General features: G+C 40.7%; 1 long non-coding RNA gene across 1 annotated transcript; it reads right to left on the reverse strand.

The window, feature by feature from the left end:
- Nucleotides 1-3,824: 3,824 nt before the first annotated feature.
- On the reverse strand, nt 3,825-9,228 carry LOC127135457 (uncharacterized). The gene is made up of 2 exons (XR_007808561.1): nt 9,007-9,228; nt 3,825-4,067 (listed from the first exon to the last, which is right to left on the reverse strand). It is a non-coding gene; the product is annotated as an uncharacterized LOC127135457 (long non-coding RNA).
- Between the last annotated feature and the right edge of the window lie 416 nt (nt 9,229-9,644).

The following is a 9,644-nucleotide window of genomic DNA, read 5'->3' on the forward strand; positions in this document are numbered from 1 at the left end:
TCCTCAGCTTCTCGGACCCCAAATCAGAGATAGTAATGCCTAACGACAAATAACTTGTGTGACATTCCTAATTCCAAAAGGATCTCCACTGAGTAGATGGATATCAAGCCAACTTGTTAAGGACTACTCCACACAAGTCGCTCATGACTATACCATCCTTCTATCTTAATTGCACTCAAGTTCGGGTTAGAACTTATTGTCGCATCCGCGAAAAAACAACCGGCGGGCTAAAACAAAAAACAAACAGAGCCGCCACTGCGCGTTATTTATCCCAAAATAGGGAAAGGAAACGCTCAGAGAAACCTGGAAAAAGCATGGTCTCGCGACCAAAGAGAAAGGGTAAGGGAGTCGGTTACGCAAGGGGAAGGTATTAGCACCCCTCACGTCCGTCGTACTCGACGGGATCCACGTTCTAAAAGAAAGAAAAGGTTGCTAAAACATCACACACACACACAAGGAACGCAGATGGGGTTAAGAGGAAGAGGGCTCGCTAGGACATCGCGTCCTATGCCTACATATCTCGTCTGGAAAGAGAATCAGAGCTACTGTAGTTCGGCTCACGCACGCCAAACAACACAAACACCCAAACAGGCAAACATGGAGCCTGAATGCCAATCACTGGGCTTACATCAACATCCGAACCAAAACAGACACACACTGGAACCCAGATGCCACTTGATGGACTTACACCGGCATCCGAACCAAACAACACAAACAAACACAATCAGGATACGGACAGCCAATCGCTGGGCTTACATCCATATCCTGACACACAAGCTTAACAAGCAACAAGTCGCTAAGGAGTCAGGCACTCGAGCCTAGCAACTGTCAAACAAACACACACAAAAAGGAAAAAAAGTGCCCGGAGAGACCTCGCACGGTCTCCTGCCTACGTACCTCATCTGGTATGAGGATCAGGGCGACGTAGTTCCCCCCAACGGGGGAGAAAGACTAGCCAGACACAAAGGGAAGACACACTACCAGGGAGCTGTACTCGAGCCTAGTGTTGTCATGCATCATTGCCCTATGTTATGGTTTCTACCTATTTGCACAACAGCAAGCTAATCCTATCCAGGAAGAAAGCAAGCATGCAAGCATAAACAGATCAAATCAAACATTTCAAACAAATATTCACATAGCACACACTATATCCAGTCAAATGAGGCTCAAGCAAAGGGTTCGACTGCCAAGGCAAGTCATCTGTACAAGGGTAGTGTTGGCTCTTAACCTTGCCATCGAGGGGCTAAGGTGAAGCCAGATGAAAGGTGAGTGAAGATTAGACTTCACAGCTCTTATCCCTGTCCAGGGAGAGCTTCAGACAAAGGAGTGTGGGTTCAGAAAGGAGGAACCCTTCTACACTCGAGACTCTGACACAACTGTACAATGTACAAGATCTTGGGTTTGTGTCCCAATGCATCAACATAGGGGTGTGAGCAGAGGGACGACTCAACAAGAATAGTGGGGGATAGATTGCATATCCCTTGGGTTCCGCCAATTGCCTTAATCAAGGGCTTTACCTGCTTGAGGACAAAGTTAAACAATCACAAACATCGCCTCTTAAGGAGGACTTCAGACAGTTGCCTGGCCAAGTAACAGGCCAGGTCTTCCAGACTACATGGAGAATAGAAATTCTACCTCAATTGGTTTAAAAACCAAGCAACAGCAAGCAAGTTCTCAAGGAACTGTAAGCAACTAAATGTACCTGAAATCAATCAAGTATCATCAGTACTCAGACAAATCAACAGTAAACAGCAAATGTTAATCAGTTAATATGTACAGTCAAACACAAGTTAATGCACACAAGTGCAAGCCATGAGCTCAAACTCAAGCATCAAACCCTACAACATAGAGTCAATGTTAGTCAAAAACAATTCATAAATCAACTCAAATTGACTTGAAGCAATCTCCTTAAGCATTGTGCATTTCATCCTGAAAATCCACACCAAACATGAGAAACTAGACCACTAGGCCAAGCCTAGGGTCCAAAAGAGATAAAAAATCCAAAACAGCAAGTGAAAATTATCCAAAGTCACATTCAACCAAATTAAAAGCAAATGCAATTGGTCTCATGCTCATATCAATCACCATTATCATTTCATGACCTAAAAGGTACAAACTAGGCAATGTGCAACCTCAAATGACCAAACAGAAAGATCTCAATTAAATCCATACCAAAACAATTCAATTAATTCCACAAAACTTCACACCTAAACAGGACACATCCAATGCATAGCATGTCAAATTTTAGCTCAATTGGACAAAAGGAAGTAGGTCAATGAAAATCAAGAAGTCCAGACACATTTATACAAGCCAATTCAAGGCATCAACACAAGCATCAACTTCCAAAACTCATAAAACCGTGACAACAATTAAGAAATGAATGGGATCAAAACCACAATGTCCTATAATGTGTCTACAATCCACATGTCAAATTTCATCTTCATCCAATACAATATGAGAATTTCACAAGCAAAATGCCAACATGTGTCACACAATGTCACCAAATGAGCCAACAGAGAAGAAAATTATCAATCAATTAGAAAACTCAAGCAAAATTCACATGCAATCTTGACATATCAATGCTCATCCACACAAAATTTCAGCTCAAATCAACATCCCTAAGCATTATAAATAAAATCATGAAATTGACCTAGCTTGGTGTGACACAAATTGTCACACCTTAATTCAAAAATTCATAACTCCTTCACCAAGTATCCAAAAATCACAAACTCTACATGAAAATCACCATCAAGATGTCCAGAACAAGCACAAAAAATTTCATCTATTTCTTTGCAAGCATCACTATTTTATGAAGGATATGGCAAGGTGTGTGCAAATGTGACAACATCAAGTAAACCCTAGGCCAATTAATTTTCTACACATGCAAAAATTCCACAAAAATCATGATTAAATTCTACACATCATCATGAGAACAATGCAAAACATTTCACAAAATTTGGATGAGTTTTGAAGCCTCTATGAATTTTTGAAGATCACATAACAAAAATGAAATAACAAAAGAAAAAGAAAATGAAATAAAATATAATTAAATGAAGCAGTGGCATTCCTGTAATATTAATGTCCAGGCGCAAAACGGCGCCGTTTGGTTTATAAGCGAAGGCGTGTTTTGATTGGTTGAAGGGCGCGGCAAACAAATTTTGAAATGAGGCAAGGCATTTTGAAGATCAAACATCACTATTCATCGTGTTCTTCACAAGAACACTTCCAAAATTCCAGAAAATCATGATCCATGAATCTTCACCAAAATCCACAAGCGTATAACCAAAAGAACCGTCTCTCAACCTAGATCACAAATATGCTAATGATTTCTCCTAACTCTCACTGTAACGACCGGATCAAGCATTTTAAGTTAAGCACATCAAACTTCAAATTGAAATAACTCTCTCCACAGTTAACCAATTCAAAAACCAAGCATAGCACGATGATCTACGATGAATGAACTACAAAACGCATATGACAATTCAAGAAATGGTGAGATTCGAATTTACACCTTGTGGATATGGCAGCTGTTGTTCTTGATGCTTTCGCGCGCAATTTTCCAAAACAGATAGAGGTTGATGTATAGGAAGATGAATAGGACTCGTGCCTTAGCTCAAAGATGCTTCAATTGGAAGAACTAGCAAAACTCCATTGATGAGCACAACATGAACAGTCACGATTTTGAAGATTTTGGCATGAATCTTGATGAAACAGATCAGCACTGTAACACCCTTCTAAAATACCCCAAATATTTAATTAAAACAACAAATATATATCAGAGTAGATATGCAAATAAGGGTGTCACACAATCACTTCACACCATTCACCAAAATAACTGTCATGCTCTTTTATTAATTCAAAACATAAGCATTTGCATAATACGCAGCGGATAGAAATCTCATCAATCATTGTAAAACATGTAACACATTACATGTAAAATGGTTCAACAACCAACAATAAAACAATTTAAAACATCCCATCCCGATGTTACATCTATCAGAGCATGATCCACTAAGGAACTACACTAGACTTCAAGCACTAGCCCCTACTCAATCACTGCTCGTTACCTGAAAAATAGTTGTAAGGGTGAGTTCCTCAATCGATATAATAAGCATTATAAAATATCATGTAATGCTAAGTAATTTAACACATATCATCACCCTAATCGGATCACACATATTCAGTAACGGCAATATCAACTCATAATCATCATCATCCTCGTACTCAAACTCAACACAACCATAAAACACACGTATAATATTGGAATACATCCATTCATATTATACGCCATACATACATATATTATGCAATGAGACTCCATGCATGCGGTACCGACTATTCGTGAACATATAGTTCAACCTCACCGACCAAATCCAGGTACGGCTACCAAGCTCACTAGTCTCACTCATTTGAGACCTAGTGACTCACTCACTAATTCCTCACCATGGGAATTAGCTACCACCCAAAGGGCTATGATATGCACGCTAATCACCTAGCATGCAAACATCAACAACAATCCACAATACTAACTCACTAATTCCTCACCATGGGAATTAGCTACCACCATAAAGGCCACAATATGCAAGCTAAATCACTTAGTCATGCAAACATCAACAATCATCCACAATGGACATATGCTCACACTCTAAGCCATAAACAGTCCATTCATAATTTTCATACATGATAGATACATTCGCAACATTATGCATATCATCATACATCAGCTAAATTACATTACTCAGCTGAACAACCAAAAACTGCACAACAACAGCACAGAAAAATCACAATCCTGCCCATACGCGTACTGCCTAGTCCCATACGCGTATGGCCCATTTCTCAGCCAATCCCATACGCGTACCACCTATCTCATACGCGTATGCTACGCGTACCACTTCCCCATACGCGTACCAACAGAGACCAAACCACGTTCAAAACATCATCTTCCTCATCCATACGCGTATTGCCTAGTGCCATACGCGTACCAGACCATCTCATACGCGTATTGCCTAGTGCCATACGCGTATGACCAGAAACCAGATTTCCAGATCTGCTATGGTTTTCTCTGCCACGAGATTCCTCAGATCCAACCTCCCACAGTCCAATTTCACACAGTATTCGTTCATATCATCTAACACGAATCATACCCTATTCGATTTCACCAATTCTAACATTATTACATCTAATTCCTACGAATTTCCTTCAATTATAATCCAAATTTCGTTCATCCAAAAGTTCACAATTTCATCATGCATCATTCCAATTAGATTCAAATCAATGGTTTATCACTACCCATTACATGTTATCCCATAATACCCATTAAACGATGATAAACCCCCCTTACCTGAGTTAATCCGGCGAATCTTTAAGCTTCAAGCTCTTCCTCTCTTCAACCCTTGTTCTCTGGCTCTCTTTGCCCTTTTCCACTTTTCTGTCCCTTTTTCCTTTTCACGTGAAAATAACCCTTTTACCAAATGGGACTTTTTTTAATTCCAACTTTTATTCCAATAATAATAACCCAATAATAATAATTCCAATAATAATATTCCAATTATTTAATTAAATTAATAAATATATTATTAACTTAAATTAAATAATTATCTTATTTTATCGGGGTGTTACAACTCTCCCCCACTAAAAGAGTTTTCGTCCTCGAAAACATACCTCAAGCGAACAACTCAGGATAAGATTCCTTCATCTGACTCTCAAGTTCCCAAGTCACATTGCCACCTGCTGGTCCTCCCCAAGCTACCTTCACCAAAGCAATCTCTTTACCCCGCAACTGCTTCAACTCTCGATCCTCAATCCTCATAGGTGATGTTTCAACAGTCAGGTTATCTCTCACCTGTACCTCATCTATTTGGACTACATGCGACGGATCATGAATGTACCTCCTCAACTGAGACACATGAAAAACCTCATGCAAATTCGCAAGTGGCGGCGGTAAAGCGATACGATAGGCTACTTCCCCTATCCTCTCCAAAATCTGATAAGGACCAATAAATCGAGGTGTCAACTTCTTCGACTTCAAAGCTCGACCAACCCCAGTTATCGGAGTAACACGAAGAAACACATGATCTCCCTCTTGAAACTCAAGTGACTTCCTCCTCTTGGCGTGATAACTCTTCTGACGACTCTGAGCAATCCTCATCTTCTCCTGAATCATCTTAATCTTTTCCGTAGTCTGTTGAACAATCTCCGGTCCCACCACAGCACTCTCACCGGACTCATACCAACATAAAGGCGTCCGACATCTCCTACCATACAAAGCTTCAAACGGTGCCATACCAATGCTCGAATGAAAACTATTGTTGTAGGTAAACTCAATCAAAGGTAAATAACAATCCCAAGCACCTCCCTTTTCCAAAACACAAGCCCTCAAAAGATCCTCCAGTGACTGAATCGTCCTCTCAGTCTGACCATCAGTCTGCGGATGATATGCAGAACTCAATCTCAGCTTAGTTCCCAAAGCTCTCTGCAAACCTTCCCAGAACTTCGATGTAAATCTAGGATCTCTGTCCGAAACAATACTCGACGGAATACCGTGCAAACTTACAATTTTCTCAATATACAACTCGGCTAATCTCTCTAACGGATAATCCATTCTGATCGGAATGAAATGAGCCGATTTTGTCAATCTGCCAACAATCACCCAAATAGCTTCAAAATTCTTACTTGTCCTCGGTAAACCCGAAACAAAATCCATACTGATACTATCCCACTTCCACTCTGGAATAGCCAACGGTTGCATTAGCCCAGACGGCTTCTGATGCTCAATCTTTGACTTCTGACAAGTCAAACAAGAATAAACAAAACTCGCAATTTCTCTTTTCATTCCCGGCCACCAAAATAACTTTTTCAAATCATGATACATCTTCGTAGCTCCAGGATGAATACCCAGGCCACTACGATGTCCTTCCTCAAGAATACTCTTCTTAAGCTCGGTAACATCCGGAATACACACCCGATTACCAAATTTCAAAACACCATTCTCATCAACTCTGAATTCACCACCTTGACCTTGATTCACTAGAGTCAACTTATCAACAAAAAGCACATCGGATTTCTGACCCTCTCTAATCTCATCCAGAATACTACTCGTTAACTTCAACATTCCCAATTTAACACTATTGTGAGTACTCTCACACACCAAACTCAAGTCTCTAAACTGCTCAATTAAATCCAATTCCTTAACCATTAACATAGACATATGCAATGATTTCCGACTCAATGCATCCGCCACTACGTTTGCTTTACCCGGATGGTAATTCAAACCAAAGTCATAATCCTTTAGAAACTCTAACCATCTCCTCTGTCTCATATTCAGCTCTTTCTGATCAAACAAATACTTTAAACTTTTATGGTCACTGAAAACCTCAAATCTTGACCCGTACAAGTAATGCCTCCATAACTTCAGAACAAATACCACAGCTGCCAACTCTAAATCGTGCGTCGGATAGTTCCTCTCATGAACCCTCAGTTGTCTCGAAGCATAAGCTATAACCTGCTTATTCTGCATCAACACACCACCCAAACCCAACAATGAAGCATCACAGTAAACCTCAAATAGTTCCGATGAACTCGGTAATATCAGAATAGGAGCATTAGTTAACCTTCTCTTTAACTCTTGGAAACCTTCTTCACATCTTGAGTCCCAAACAAACGCTTGCCCCTTCCTAGTCAACATCGTCAACGGTAACGCCAACTTAGAAAATCCTTCAATGAACTTCCTATAATAACCTGCAAGTCCAAGAAAACTCCTTATCTCAGAAACTGACTTCGGAGCTTCCCACTTAGATACTGCTTCTATCTTAGAAGGATCAACAGCAACACCACCTCTGGAAATCACATGACCAAGAAAACTAACCTCTTCTAACCAAAATTCACATTTGGACAGTTTAGCAAATAACCTCTTTTCTCGTAGAACTCCTAAAACCACTCTCAAATGCTCAGCATGTTCTTCTTCAGATTTCGAATACACCAAAATATCGTCAATAAACACCACAACAACCTGGTCTAGATACGGATGGAAAATCCTATTCATATACTCCATAAATACTCCAGGCGCATTAGTCACACCAAAAGGCATTACAGAATACTCATAATGTCCATACCTTGTTCTGAAAGCAGTCTTCTAAATATCCTCAGTTTTCACACGTATCTGATGATATCCCGACCTCAAATCTATTTTACTGAACACACTCGCACCAACCAACTGATCCATCAAATCATCAATCCTCGGCAAAGGATACCGATTCTTAATCGTCACTTTATTCAGTTGCCTGTAGTCCACACACAACCTCATAGTACCTTCTTTCTTCTTAACCAATAACACTGGTGCACCCCACGGTGACACACTCGGACGAATAAATTTCTTATCCAACAGATCTTCCAACTGACTCTTCGATTCAGTTAACCCAACAGCAGACATACGGTAAGGAGCCATCGATATCGGCCTAGTACCAGGTACCAAATCAATCGAGAACTCGACTTCACGCTCTGGCGGTAATTCATTCACTTCTTCCAGAAACACATCAGGAAAATCACACACCACGGCTAGATCACAAATCACCAGTTTATCTTTAGCCTCCAAAGTCGCTAACAGCATAAACAACTCTGCCCCATCTGCTACTGCCTCATTCACCTGCCTCGCTGATAGAAACAAACTCTTTCCTTCCTCAATCTCAGGAAAAATCACAGTCTTATCAAAACAATTGATATAGACTCGGTTAAACACCAACCAGTTCATACCCAGGATAACATCAATCTGCACTAGTGGAAGACACACTAGGTCCATCCCAAAGTCTCTACCAAAAATACTCAAAGGACAATTCAAACAAACTGAAGTAGTAGTCACTGAACCCTTCGCAGGAGTATCAATCACCATACTTCCATGCATCTCAGATATCTCTAACTTAAGTTTCACAGCACAATCCAAAGATATAAAGGAATGAGTCGCACCTGTGTCAATAATAGCTACAAGAGGAAAGCCATTAATATAACACGTACCTCAGATCAAACGATCATCTGCAGAAGTCTCAGAACCCGATAAAGCAAAGACCTTGCCTCCCGACTGGTTCTCTCTCTTCGGCTTAGGACACTGTGGACTGATATGACCCACCTCTCCATAGTTGAAACAAGTCACAGTCTTCAACCGGCACTCTGCAGCCAAGTGACCACCTTTTCCACACTTGAAACACTTCTTCTCATTACTGGTACACTCATGGATACGATGTCCAGCCTGACCACATCTAAAACACTTAGCAGGGGCACTAGAGTCTCCCCCACTAGGCCTCTTCATCCCACTCTGTCTCTGGAAACCTTTGCCAACTGCATACGGTTTCCCATGATCATTCTGATTCTTGCCTTTCCTATCAACCCTTTGCTGATAGCTCTCCGCTCTGGCCTTGGTATCCTGTTCAAAAATCCTGCAACAGTCAACCAAATCAGAAAACACCCTAATCCGCTGATACCCAATAGCCTGCTTGATCTCGGGACGTAACCCGTTCTCAAACTTCACACATTTTGAAAATTCCCCAGTAGCCTCGTTATAGGGAGTGTAATACTTCGACAGCTCTGTGAACTTAGCAGCATACTCAGTGACAGACCGATTGCCCTGCTTCAATTCCAAGAACTCTATCTCTTTC

Source organism: Lathyrus oleraceus, chromosome 4 (assembly GCF_024323335.1).
Source record: "Lathyrus oleraceus cultivar Zhongwan6 chromosome 4, CAAS_Psat_ZW6_1.0, whole genome shotgun sequence".
In the NCBI taxonomy this organism is placed as follows: Eukaryota; Viridiplantae; Streptophyta; class Magnoliopsida; order Fabales; family Fabaceae; genus Lathyrus; species Lathyrus oleraceus.